The 13,514-nt window shown below is 41.9% G+C and overlaps 1 pseudogene; it reads left to right on the top strand.

The window, feature by feature from the left end:
• The first annotated feature begins 9,193 nt into the window (after positions 1-9,193).
• LOC147419655 (uncharacterized protein At2g34160 pseudogene) lies at positions 9,194-9,545 on the top strand (annotated as a pseudogene).
• The last annotated feature ends 3,969 nt before the right edge of the window (positions 9,546-13,514 follow it).

The raw sequence follows: 13,514 nt of genomic DNA, 5'->3' as shown, positions 1-13,514 counted from the left end.
AGAGAGAGGTTCAGTAAAGGTGTTGGCAATGGATGAGCTACCAGACATTTTCCCAATAGTAGATGTGTGGCACAAAAGAAAAAATATGGGACAAGGTTATAGAGCCCAAATATGTGTCATAACACACTCATGCATTGAGAAGATGGGTCTTACAGTGATTGGGGTGTCGGGCTTTCGGATCAGATTGGCAAACCACCAAAAAGTAAAATGTTTGGGTGTTGTAAAGAGCTTGGAAGTGGAGGCATATGATGCAAAGGCAATGGTTGATTTTCCTGTGATGCTAGCGGGGTTGGGAGCATATGTTTGGGTGTTGTAAAGAGCTTGGAAGTGGAGGCATATGATGCAAAGGCAATGGTTGATTTTCCTGTGATGCTAGCGGGGTTGGGAGCATATCCTATTATATTGGGTAGACCATGGTTACGTGCAGTGGGAGCTGTTCAAGATTGGCGACGTGGTATGATTAGCCTCTATGGAAAGACAGGTGCCAAGAAGCTATATATGATGGACACAAGGAAATGATTGGAGGAGGCTTATGAAGATGAAGATGAGTCTAGTGATGAAGACTATTCCACAGTGTCTGATGAGGATAGTGATAGTACTACCAACAGTTGAGGATGCTGATGTTGCATTCCTTTTGATGGATAAAGAAATCCACGAGTCTGGTTTAGTTGCATTTGCGAATGAAGTTGAAGATGAAAGTGAAGGGCCTTATGAAGTGATTGAAGGGCTGATGCAAACCAAGGTTGATTTGTCAAAGAAGAAGGAATTGATGACACAAATGATCAGTGGAGACCTCTCAAGTATGGAGAAGGAGATCTATTTGCACATGCTAGCTAGTTTTCCTGACTTGTTCATTACTTCATATGAAGAGATCAGAGGGTTCAAGGGTGAAGAGATGCATATAGAGCTGAAAGAAGGTGCTAAGCCAGTGCGGCAAAGGCTAAGAAGGATGGTTCAAGAGCATAAGGCAGCCTTGAAGGAAGAGGTGGACAAGTTACTGAAGGCAGGGTTCATAGTCCCAATGGATACCACGGAATGGGTGAGTCCAGTAGTAGTCAATCCAAAGAAGGATGGAAAGTGGAGGATTTGTGTAGATTTGAAACCCTTAAATGCAGCCACTAAGAAGAACCCATATCCTCTTCCATTCATTGATCAGATCTTGGATTCATTGGCAGGTTATGAGAGGTACAGTGTGTGTGATGGTTTTTCAGGCTATTTTCAATTGAAGATTGCTCTTAAAGACCGCACAAAGATAACTTTCATTACGCCATGGGGTTGCTATTGCTACACAGTATTGCCATTTGGGTTGTCAAATGGACCTTCCTTCTATCAAGAGAGAGAAAATTGCGTGTTGGAACCATTCATTGGTAGTTGTGTCAAATATTTTTTGGACGACTTTTGTGTGTACAGCAGTAGGTCTGAACACCATGAGAAGTTGCAGATGGTATTGGCTCGATATGATGAATGTGGAGGACAACTAAATCCAAAGAAATTTCATCTAGCACAGCCAAGGGTGAAGTTATTGGGCCATATGGTGTCAGAAAATGGCATTGAGGCTGATCCAAACAAGGTTAAGCCTATTATTCTTCTTCCATCACCTACGAGTACGAAGCAATTGGCAACCTTTATGCACAAATTAAAGTACATGGCACAGTTTATTCCATTGTCTTCACAACTCCTTTATCCATTACAGCAAGTGGCAAAGCATGATCCATTGCAATGGGACGACAAGTGTGAAGAAGTGTTTCAAGAGGTCAAAGAGGTGTTAGGGGGGTTCTCAGCCATGCAGTCTCCTGATGAGCAAGTGTTTTATGTAAATCCATCAGTAGGGGATGATGCCATTGGAGCCTATGCTAATGCAAAAGGGGAAGGGCAGCCATTATATGAGGCGAGTGTATTGTGCAAGTCAAGTGAAGTTGGTAGCAGAGAGAAAGTTCTCGGAAGTAGAGCTAGTGATGGCCAGTGTAATATTTGCTTGTCGACGATTTCGTCATTACTTGCTACCACAACCTTTTGTTTTCTTGACGATTTATGCCTTTTTGCCACAGTTAATTAATGGCACTAACATGTCAAATGTGGTCAAGAAATGGGTAATTGAGCTGCAAGAGTTTGAGTTCTCTTTTCTAGTGGAAGACAGTACAAGGGCTACCCTAGCCGGTTTGTTGACTTACAAGGAGAATCCCCTTCTTGTTAAGGAAGAGGTGGTGAGAAAGGTAGTTGAAGAAGTGCCACATATCATCAATTCACATGTGTTGTTCTTCGATGGCTCATATAGAAAGAGCCATGATGGGGGCTTCAGGGGGTATAGCACTTTATGATCGAGAGGGAAAGCTAGTATGCAAGAGAGGGTTCAAATTGGATGCTCATAGTAACAATGAGGCTGAATATGCTACTTTGGAATCCGGATTACACATTTGTTTGAAGCACGGGGTTGATCATAAAAGGTGATGACTTGTTAGTTGGGAAGCAAGTGTTGGGTGTACATGTGGAAGAGCAAGAACACTTTATTGAATGAAATGTGCTTCAGAATTAAAGGCCTGTTAAAAAAGTTCGAAGCATGAAGATCAGACACATTGAACGTGCTCTAAATGGAGAGGCACATGAGGCAGCTCAAAGTATGATTGGGGAGCTACTTGTGTTGAGGACCACTTTACCTCTTTATCATGGCCGGGAAAGTTTCGCTCAAGAAGAGGATTTTTTGCTAACAGGAATCATTCCAAAGGAGATTCAGAAGTCTAAGAAGTATGGTTTTATGCGTAAAACATACAGGTACAAATTGATTGGTGATGTCTTATACATGAAAGAGGTTGATCTCGTGTTGAGACGTGTACCTTGGCGGGAGGAGCTTTATAGAGTGTTGGAAGAGAATCATGAAGGCGCATGTGGCGGCCATTTTGCTCTAAAGATCACCTTGCATAAGATCTTGCAAGATGGGTATGTCTGGCCTAGTTTGCACAAGGATGTTCACCATTGGTGTAGGTCTTGCAATAGGTGTCAAGCATTTGGGAAGAGAGTGTTGAAGCCAGTGCTACGAAAAACCATTATGGCGTTTGATGTGTTTGAAAAGTGGGGGATTGATGCAATAGGCACATTACCTATCACAAGCAGGGGCAAAAGCTATATTTTGACTACAGTAGACTATCTCTCTAGATGGGCAGAGGCTATAGCAGTAAATCAGATCACTGCAAAGGATGTGGCAAAATTTGTGTATGATGAAATATGTTGCAAGTTTGGGGTGCCACTGGAGCTACTTTCAGATAAGGGGCCAAGATTTAGAGCTAAACTGCTAGACTTTGTATGTGCGAAGATGAAGATTAGGCACTAGCATACCACTCCTTATTACCCACAGCGTAATGGCCTAAATGAAAGATTCAATGGTGAGTTGGTGCAAATTCTTTCGAAAGTGACAGAGCACCAAGGAAACAATTGGGATTTGGAATTGCCTAGTGCATTATGGGCTTACCGTACTTCGGTGAAGATAGGTATAGGGTTTACTCCATTTCATTTGGTGTATGGAAAGGAAGCACTATTTCCTGTGGAAGTAGAGTTGCCTGCAGTAAAGATGTTAGAGAAGTTTCTTGGGCCGCCCAATGATGCGTTCAAAGAGAGGCTCTTACAGTTACAAGAGGTTCAGCTGGATAGGATGAGTGCATTGGAACATTATGGGCAGATGCAAGATAGGGCTTTGGCAAAGATAAATGAAAAGGTCAAAAGTAATGGTATGAAGAAACATGACTTGGTTTTGCGCTACAACAGTAAGCTAGACAACACCTTCCAAAAGAAGTTTCAAATTAAGTGGGAAGGCCCTTTCAAGGTAGTGGAGTGTTTTCCAAATGGTACATATCAGTTGGCGAACCTGGTTGGGATTCTACATAAGTCAAGGGTAAATGAATCGCGTCTTAAATTGTATCATGCCAGGTTAATGATGGTAGAGCAAGATGAGCTATCTATGGAGCAAGTAATGTCTGTGAGGAATGAGGAGACTTGTGACGCGGCGAGTCTCATATCTCTTTTTGTTGTTGCTGATCATGGACGATCTAGCAGGCTAGGGGATGGGCAAATTATGTCAGGATTTTTTTGGAGCAAGGGTTTGCACATATGTACATACCCATGCATGGTGCATCAAATAAAGAATTGCCCATTTTCCAGAGCCAGGTGGTTATGTGGGACCCACGTGTTTACAGGAAGGACAGGGTGTACATAGTGCATTGATTTTCACTATTACCAGTACCAGTGTGTTTTTTCTACAATAAGGAGGATTTGGTAGCGCGTAAAAATTCTTGGCAAAGCTATCCACGGGCCGAGGACATGAGGTAAGCGAGTGCGTCAAACGGCATCTAGTGGCGCCAGGAGGTCGAATGGGGTCAATACTTGCACGTGGATGAGTACGGACACAACGTGGATGTTTTATTGTGATAATTATACAGAAAGGTCATCATGAGGAACATATTTTGGGGCCACTTCACGTGGTGGCGGGATGCATTATTGGAAAAAGCTGAGTGCCAGGTGTGCGGATGGATGCAGCAGGGTGACAACTATGCACTGCGAGGTCGGTTTGGCCCGTTCGGGGTCCGTTTGAGGTCAAGTAAAAGGCCAAGGGTGCCCAAGTAATAAAGCTAAGTGTGGGAACTGAAAAAATAGAGAGAATACCATAAAAAGAGTGGAGAGAAGAGTGGGAACAGCCACAACTGTGTTTTTGCTATTTTGGGAGCGTGTTTTGGCCGTAAACTGCTCATCCGAGGTCGGATTTGAGCACTTTGACATTGTAGACAGCGGTTTTGGGCCGTTCCGGACGCGATGGTGCTTTCCATTTTGCCAAATTACTGACTGTTTTTTTGCTTTTTTGGTTGTGTAAGTTTCTCCTATGAGCGAAGCTTCTGCTCCAGTTTGTGATTGTATCTGGCATATTCTACCCATATTGTGTGAGCTATTTTCCCCATTGGTGTTGGCCCAAGATTGATTGTATATTAACATAAAAAATTCTCCTCTTTTGATCTGAGTTTTGGGTGTGTGTGTGTGTGTCTGTGTGTAGAGTGGGCAAACAGATAGTCTCTCTCCTCTCACTCCATAGGTGTGTTCCCTGTCTCTGCCAGGTGTGTTGTGTAAGCCGAGTGGTGTCCCATAGTGTGTGTGTCTATCCTTCCAAGAGTGTGTGTGAGGTCGTTATAGAGGCGTTCCATGTGTTTCCATCCCGCTCACACCGCCATTGATCCTTGTTGGATATAAATCTCATAATTTTGCCTCCTTACACGCAGGACCTCATAGATAATGTTAACAATTTGGGTGTTTATTATACATTAAGCATCGCACATGACACATTGGTGTATGTATACCATGGTTTCAATATTTCATAGTTCCATTGCTTCCATAAAAAGGGTGATGAAAAACTATTCCCCAATTTTAGCCCCCCAATCGAAGGATTAAACAACGAGCTTTATACTAAAAAGGTAAGGTTGTTGCCGTTGAAACAAATCTCCTGAATAAGGAGAGTTTGGGAGCTCTTCACTTCTTCTTCTTCTCCTCTCTCTCACTCTACCTCAAGTTATTTTGGGTTGATGTACGATACCATACTATGCATTTTTAAGTTACTCTAGCGAAAATTGTGGGAACTTGAAAGTAATTCTATTATTGAAATGAGGTCATTATTTTGAGAGATCCACATCATGGTATATATTAAAGTTTGGGTCAAACCATCATATGAAGCCTACCATCAATTGCGTGGGAAATTAGTGGTGCTGCCAAAGATGGTGGTGACAAAGGTGTCAAGGGAGGTGGTAATGGTGGGGGATTACAAGGAGTGATTTGATAAAAGAGTATGTAAGGTGGATAAATTTATGAACACTTTTCTTAGGACAACTTCTCCCTATGCAAGTTCTCTTTCACCCAACCATGTTGATAAATAAAAGAAACATAGGTTTAGTTTATTTCCATCTATAAATTTTGAGATTTATCCTTAAAATTTAAAGTAGAAGGTGAGAAAACCTACAAATTTTAGAGAAATTTAGTGGGAAAACCTTCTCTTAAATTTTCCATGTTTATATGAGCACTGCTGAAGTTTGTACACTGCTTGGGATTCCTATTCTGTTGACTTGTCCATCATGTCTCGACCCAAATTACTAACCCAATGTGCGATACCCTTATGCTGAAAGGATTTTTCGGCAACTTCTAACTCCAACTATAATAATGGAGAGAGGCGTCTCTTGAAATTGCCACATGGCAACAGGAAGTGGGTCTATATCTACGATTCTCTCTATTTTCTCTAGGAGCGTTTAGAGATACCAAACTTCGACTTTGATCTGAGCTTGCCCTTGATGAGATTGGCAAGTTCCTCCTCGGTCCACCCCATGCACCACCATATCTGTGCTACTTGAGAATGGATCTCTCTCTCTCTCTCTCTCTCTCTCTCTCTCTCTCTCTCTCTCTCTCTCTCTCTCTCTCTCTCTCTCTCTCTCTCTCTTCCCCCCCCCCCTTTAGTTGGGGTGTCGTCATTGCCATTTGGCATGGAAGGAAATAGCAATGAAGAGGAAAGTGAAGGAAGAATATCTGGCGGGGAAAGGATAGTCTCTCTCTCTCTCTCTCTCTCTCTCTCTCTCTCTCTCTCTCTCTCTCTCTCTCTCTCTCTCTCTCTCTCTCTCTCTCTCTCTCTCTCTCTCTCTCTCTCTCTCTCTCTCTCTCTCCACTGAAAACTGCCTTCCGCTTACTATCGCATCGTGCCCAATCGGGAAGACTCCAACATCTACCTCTTAATTTGTGTCATAATTGCCTCACACAAAACTGGGCGCGAAGACATGTGCATGAGCGGCGCCAACACACCCTTAAAAAATTTTGTGGGCATATCCTCGAACAGCACATTGCATGCATACGTCTCCAATCATGCAGACATGCGGCTAACCAAAATAATAGTAAAATCCTTAATTCCATTCTCTTTATCATGTTCTAGATGCATATCCTCCTTTTACTCCCGTTGCAGCTGCTTTTTAATGAAAATCACATTGGACTAGGGATCCAAGTTGTCAGAATTCCCTAACACATCATGCACTATGCTGATGTACATCCTCCATGGAAGAATTCGGCACATAATCCTTTGCACATGGATAATATCATAGCCGGCCTTGGCGAGAAGAGGAAGAACCTCATGATGAGCACACCAATGGGCCATGTGCTGGAGGCGACTGTATTTCCACATGGAGGGATGCCCCTAGAGGAAAATGGGGTACGCCCATTCTCTCTGGCCCAAATTAAAGAAAATGGAGTCATGGAGAAGGTGAAGCATGGGATGTTGCAGCCATTGCAAATGTAGCTTTAGGCGAGCCAACATGGCCATGTCCGCTAAGTGACCGAGTCAATTAATGGTCCTCAACAAGAGCCCATCATTGACACCCGCCAATCGAGGCGCAGACAGCAGGGCGATGCCCAATTTGAAGGCAGAAAAGATATCTTGAAGAAGTTGAAGCCAACCACCCAGGGGCTCAAAGTCTTAGTCCTAATTATTAATCATGTACAAGCCCAATATTTGACGGCCTTATGACCAAAAATTTCCTTGAAAAATGGCAACAACATCAACACGGGTAAGAAAAAGCTGGAGAGCTGCTCCAGTGTCGTGTGCTGGAGGTCAGCAACTTTTACCTAGTAGAATGTATTGGGTTTCCAACACCATCTCCATGGGTTGTTTGATAGAGTAGCCCTCCATGTTCTATAGGTCTCTCTATTTCTCTCTCTCTCTCTCTCTCTCTCTCTCTCTTCTCGAAGGATAGGTCAATAGACTAGTACACCTTAGCAAAAATGAGGATACAACACAAAAGACCTTACTCACATGGATTGAGGCACAACATTGTGATTAGAAAGTGGCAGGTTGAGGAGGTGGGGCCAAAGGGAGGACAATACTTGAATGTAAAGCGTTGGGAGGCACCACAACATGCGGCAAATGGAGTATCAGTAACATCACCATCATCATTACCAACAAGCGTGGCGAATCGGAAACATGTTGGACCAAGCAAGGCAGGGAAAGGAGAGTAGGCGTTCCTCGGAGTCGAGAGTCCATAGTTGCTGGTGGGGACTGGTAGAGGGCAACGAAGGAGACTAACTTAGACCTCTTTCTCTTTTTTTGTTTTTCCAAAAGTTAGCATTTTGGCATAGTTACCAAAAGAGTTGCATAGTTGCATGTAAGACAAATAACTGGTATACGTGCAACCATGCATGAGGCACAATTATTTCAAAAAATAACTGATAAATATGACCCAAGTCTATCTCAAAAAACAACTCTACAAAGATCCAAAGAATACATAGACGTGCTATCTCCATGGCAATGGATACCGCTTACTCATGAAAACTAATTGAGAGCACCCAACACTTCCGATGCAGTAAACCTTGTAAGAAGACCACAAAGGGGGTCACTCATCTAGGATAGGCTTAGACAAGACACACATTGGCAATCGATATATAATTTCTTTTTCCATTTTTTTCTGACAAAGCAAAATGCACATTGACGGCCACTATACCATTTCCTTTTTACATTCTTTCTGATGAAGCAAGCAACAACAACAAGTAGCACATTAAATAAGTAGCAAGGTTTGTTAAAGCTTACTTATAATAGACACATTTTTGGCGGCGGATTTCACCTAATAGTGATGGCTATCACACGAGCTTCAATTATGCTTTCACAGCATCCAATTTGACATTATCTGGCAGTTGAAATTGTCGAACAAAACAACCAAGCGATCTCTTTGCGGCATACCATGTCACTTGTCCTTTCTCTTCCACATTCTTGAACTCCCCAATGATTTCCAAGGTTCCATCTTCATGCACATGCACTTGCACATCCTTCTTGCTAATACGAGAGAGTGAGAGAGAGAAGTCCCTTTTCTTTCAATTTTTTTAAAAAATCCCTAAAAGAACGCACGCCCGTGTGCACTCATTCAGAGAGTTTTTTTTTTTAATTGAGAGAGAGAGCGCGCCGGTGTGCACTCATTCAGAGAGTTTTCTCTTTAAATTGAGAGAGAGAGCGCGCGTTCTTTTAGAGATTTTTTTTATAAACTGAAAGAAAAGGGACTTCTCTCTCTCGACTCTCTCTCTCTCACTCTGTGAGAGAGAGAGAGAGAGAGAGAGAGAGAGAGAGAGAGAGAGAGGGTATTCCTCACTCGCACCATACACATCATACTCAAACGCACACGCCTACAGTTTCTCAAGAATTTGCATGGTGCAACTCAGCAACATCGAGGCCGAGCAGCAGCAGCAGCAGCAAGAGTCCGCCGATAATGCCAAACACCAAGAAACCGCTTTTCTTCTATGTTAATTTTTCTAAGAGGTTTATGCAGCAATATGAGGAAGTTGAGTTGTCAGCACTGGGAATGGCAATCTCAACGGTTGTTAAGAAAATCTACACGTCAACCATTGATATTGGTGATGAGATGCGAGGGAGGACAGTCCAAAAGCCAAAGATGGAGATCACGCTGAAGAAATTTGATAAGTTGGATGAGATAATGGTTGCTGCAGCAAATGAAGAAACAGAGACGGATTGCAGTAGCTTGCAGTCAAGGGACCCCTGAAAGTAGTAGGCAACTTGTTTTTGTTGCTTTGAAGACCATGTTCTGTGTCTTTGACCGAGGACCCTCGTCACTAATTGACACCTCCCTAGAGAGGTGGGATCAATGGCGCACAATAGACGTCACAAGGCGGGTGCAATCCGGGCCGTTCGATCGTCATTTGAACTAGGTGTGAACTAAGAGTGAACTCGGAGGTATGTACACCACAACAAATTTGGTGTGAGCTCGTTGGTGTGAGCTCGGTGTGAACTTAACGTGAACATGGTGTGAACTAGGGAGGGTCTACACACCACACAAAATTTGGTGTGAACTTCATACGAACTCGGTGTGAACTAGGTGTGAACTAGGTGTAACTTGTCCGCAATGCCGTAATCTATAAACTTTCCACCCACACACACACCTTTCAACGAGCGCACGTTAGCTTAGTGGTTAGGTCAATTCCGTGGGGAGGAGGGAGTGGGTTCAAGTCCCGGATCCGAGAAAGCGAGAATCTTTTACATTACATAGGAAATCCAACGGTCATAATCAACCGGTGATCAGGAGCCATTGATCCCACCTCCCAAAAGGAGGTGACATTTAATAACGAGGGCCGGGGACGCTAGAAATCAAGACACATTTGAAGGCATGTAGTGTAAGGCAATGGTTTAAAACCTTCCTCTAGAGTTTGGAAAAATTTTAGTACCAAAAGAGAGAGAGAGAGAGAGAGAGAGAGAGAGAGAGAGAGAGAGAGAGAGAGAGAGAGAGAGAGAGAGACCTATAGAACATGGAGGGCTACTCTATCAAACAGCCCATGGAGATGGTGTTGGCAACCCAATACATTCTAGTAGGTAAAAGTTGCCGACCTCCAACACACGACATTGGAGCAGCTCTCCAGCTTTTTCTTACCCGTGTTGATGTTGTTTCCATTTTTCAAGGAAATTTTTGGTCATGAGGCCGTCAAATATCGTGCCTGTACACGATTAATAATTAGGACTAAGACTTTGAGCCCCTGGGTGGTATGCCTCCTCTCTCCTACAAAGCCACTGTTTTGCGACCTACCTTGGCCATACAACACAGGCAAGCTGAGAGAGAGAGAGAGAGAGAGAGAGAGAGAGAGAGAGAGAGAGAGAGAGAGAGAGAGAGAGAGAGTTGTGGCTTAAAATCTTGAGGAAGGGCGGTTTCGACTTCAAAAACGATTCGACATATGCCACCTACCTCCAAATCCTCCCCCCCCACTTGAAACTCCGCCAACTTTTGGCCTTCACTCGAATCGCATCATCTTCAGATCCCCATTGTTTAAAGATTTTCTTAAAATCATGCACACATACTCGGTTCAAATGTTGAAGGAAAACCATTTTTTCAAACATACAACTTCCTTTCCTTGAATTTGTGAGGAGAAAGTTCAAGACAATTAAGCTTATTTTTTGGGAATTTACACTATTTTTCTTTATATTGAGGCGGAATTTCTTTTTTTCTGCTTACTCTTAATTGGCCTACTACTCCATTCAACGTACTCATAGGTTCATTATCATATTTGTTGCAATCTTGCTGAGATTCCAACGGGTGTAGCATTAGCCCTTTGCAAGTTGTCCAACAAAGAACTTAGCAAGCTGGACTCGAACTCTCGCTGCTCCACATGTGCATCTTCAAGTCAACTAAGCTAACAACTGTTGAGCTTATATGTGAAGCTACTCAATATATGGATTACATATATAGCTTCACTATTTTTTTCATCCACAGTTAGGGACCCTTATTTGAGCGGGGGTGTTGAGCTTATATGTGAAGCTACTCAATGTATGGATTACATATATAGCTTCACATATAAGCTCCACAACAACGTAGGAGGATGCATATGCTGCATGGCATAATGCAGCGTATTAATAAAAAAATATAACCAAGCTCCCCCAAAACTTGCCTAGCCACGATGTCGTCAATGACTGTGTGTCATTGACCCCACGCTATTGCTCGTGCCAGTGTGCTATAGTAGATGACTCCACACCCTTCCCTTTGTCAGTCCCATCCTTTGTCTTTGCAACAAGCATCTTGGGATTCGTGTCATACTTTTTAAAATATATATTAATTGGACATACTGGCATTTTTGAAATTGAAAAGGGCACAATATTAAGCTGAGACACATTTTCCCAAACACCTAGGAATCAATGGAAAAAAGGAGAGCATTGAAAATATCCACATAAAATTTAGGATTTTTTGAGGGTTTAACACTTTACTCTGCCAAATATACCCGGTTTCCTTGAAGGCTACCCTCAAAACTAATCGAGAATTTTTAGGTTTTGTGCTTTGAAAATATACATAAGACCGATTTTCTATGGATTTTTCGTCAAAAATTAGTCGTTAATTATTGTGCCCCTGATAGTGATATTGTTTCTCATTTGTGTGTGTGTGTGTGTGTGTGTGTGTGTGTGTGTGTGTGTGTGTGTGTGTGTGTGAGAGAGAGAGAGAGAGAGAGAGAGAGAGAGAGAGAGAGAGATTTAAGCATCTTCTCTCACTTAGCATCGTTCTTTCTAGTGGATGGACATGATCAATTGCCAAACAATGCGTTGTCAATATGATGTAGCTCTTTCCCTCATCCATCTAGTAAGATTTCCATACAACCTTATCTTGAGCAGACACAAGCTCAAAAAAAATTGCATTTTGCCCCAGAAAAATTAGTATGCAAAGTCACTACAGCGGCTTCCCCTCTTGTTGAAACTATCATTCCAAGTGTGAAGAAGGCTCCAATCCTACCTTTTAGAGTAGGGCATGGCTTTGATCTTCATAGATTGCAACAAAATTTGCCTCTTATAATTGGTGGTGACATGAATATTCCACATGAGAAAGGATGTAAAGTATATTACAATTATAATGTGCTTGTCCATTGAGTGGTGGATGTTATGGCCTTCTTGATATCTGAGATCTTCCATACTTTTTCAAATGATGATTCAAAATAGAAAGGGTAGCATCTTCAATCTTTTGTGAAAGAAGCTCTTCATATGAAGACTCACGCCCCTAAGCTTTGAGGTTGGCACATTGTATCGTAAAAAGATCCTAATTATTTTATTTATTCACAAATAACTTTTTTTAGTTATAATGATGCATTTCTAGAAAATTTTAGATATAGAACTCTATAAATTCTGGTTGTTGTTTTTGTAAATTGATTAAAAAAGTCCAATATTGGTCAATTAAGGAATAACATGATTTTATTGTAACAAAAGAAGTCTTTCTTAATTTATGGTGTTTGTCGGCGATGTGTCGTGTAAGAAGGATGTCTTTGTATGAAGATAACATCCTTATAGTATAGATAGGGCAAGACGACATGGAAAAGATGACTGGTGTATAAATGAACTAATGAGGCGCAATAAATTGCTATCAAATTGATGCGTCTGAGATGAGGAAGGATGCACATGCTCTCAAGTATAAATGACAATCAAGAACCAAAGTACTACACACAGGAGAACTACAAATGAACTTACAAAGAGAAACTTACGATGACTTGAGCATTAAGTACAAGGATAGAGCTCTTATTAGTCTATTAATCTTACTTTATGCTCAAAACATGTGAAGCCCAAGCGAGCCTAAGAGAGAAGATAATATTTTTGAATATTGTGTTTATTTTCTTAAAAGTAAACTTTGATCTTTTGGAATTTAGCAGGTAGTCTATCCATTAATAACCCTTTTTGTTGTGGTGCATGAATATATATAACAAACGATAAATATTCTGTTGACGATAAAATTTATTATATCATGTACAAACACTTGCTTGGGTTTGTCCTTGTTCAAAAAATTCGCTCGGTGTATGGTAACACTCCCCGGATTATAACTAAGGAAGTGGCTAAGTTTGTATTTAAAAACATTTGTTGCCGTGTTGGCACTCCTCTTAAAATAATTTTGGACAGGAGACCAGGTTTTAGAGGAGACCTAGTAGGAGAGCCGATAAAGAAGCTATGTATCTCACAACGACACTCAACTCCCTACTACCCACAATGCAACATTTGG

The sequence above is a fragment of the Adiantum capillus-veneris genome, chromosome 29 (genome assembly GCF_014529385.1).
Source record: "Adiantum capillus-veneris isolate H3 chromosome 29, ASM1452938v2, whole genome shotgun sequence".
NCBI classification, from domain to species: Eukaryota; Viridiplantae; Streptophyta; class Polypodiopsida; order Polypodiales; family Pteridaceae; genus Adiantum; species Adiantum capillus-veneris.
This window is presented reverse-complemented; position numbering and strand designations above follow the sequence as displayed.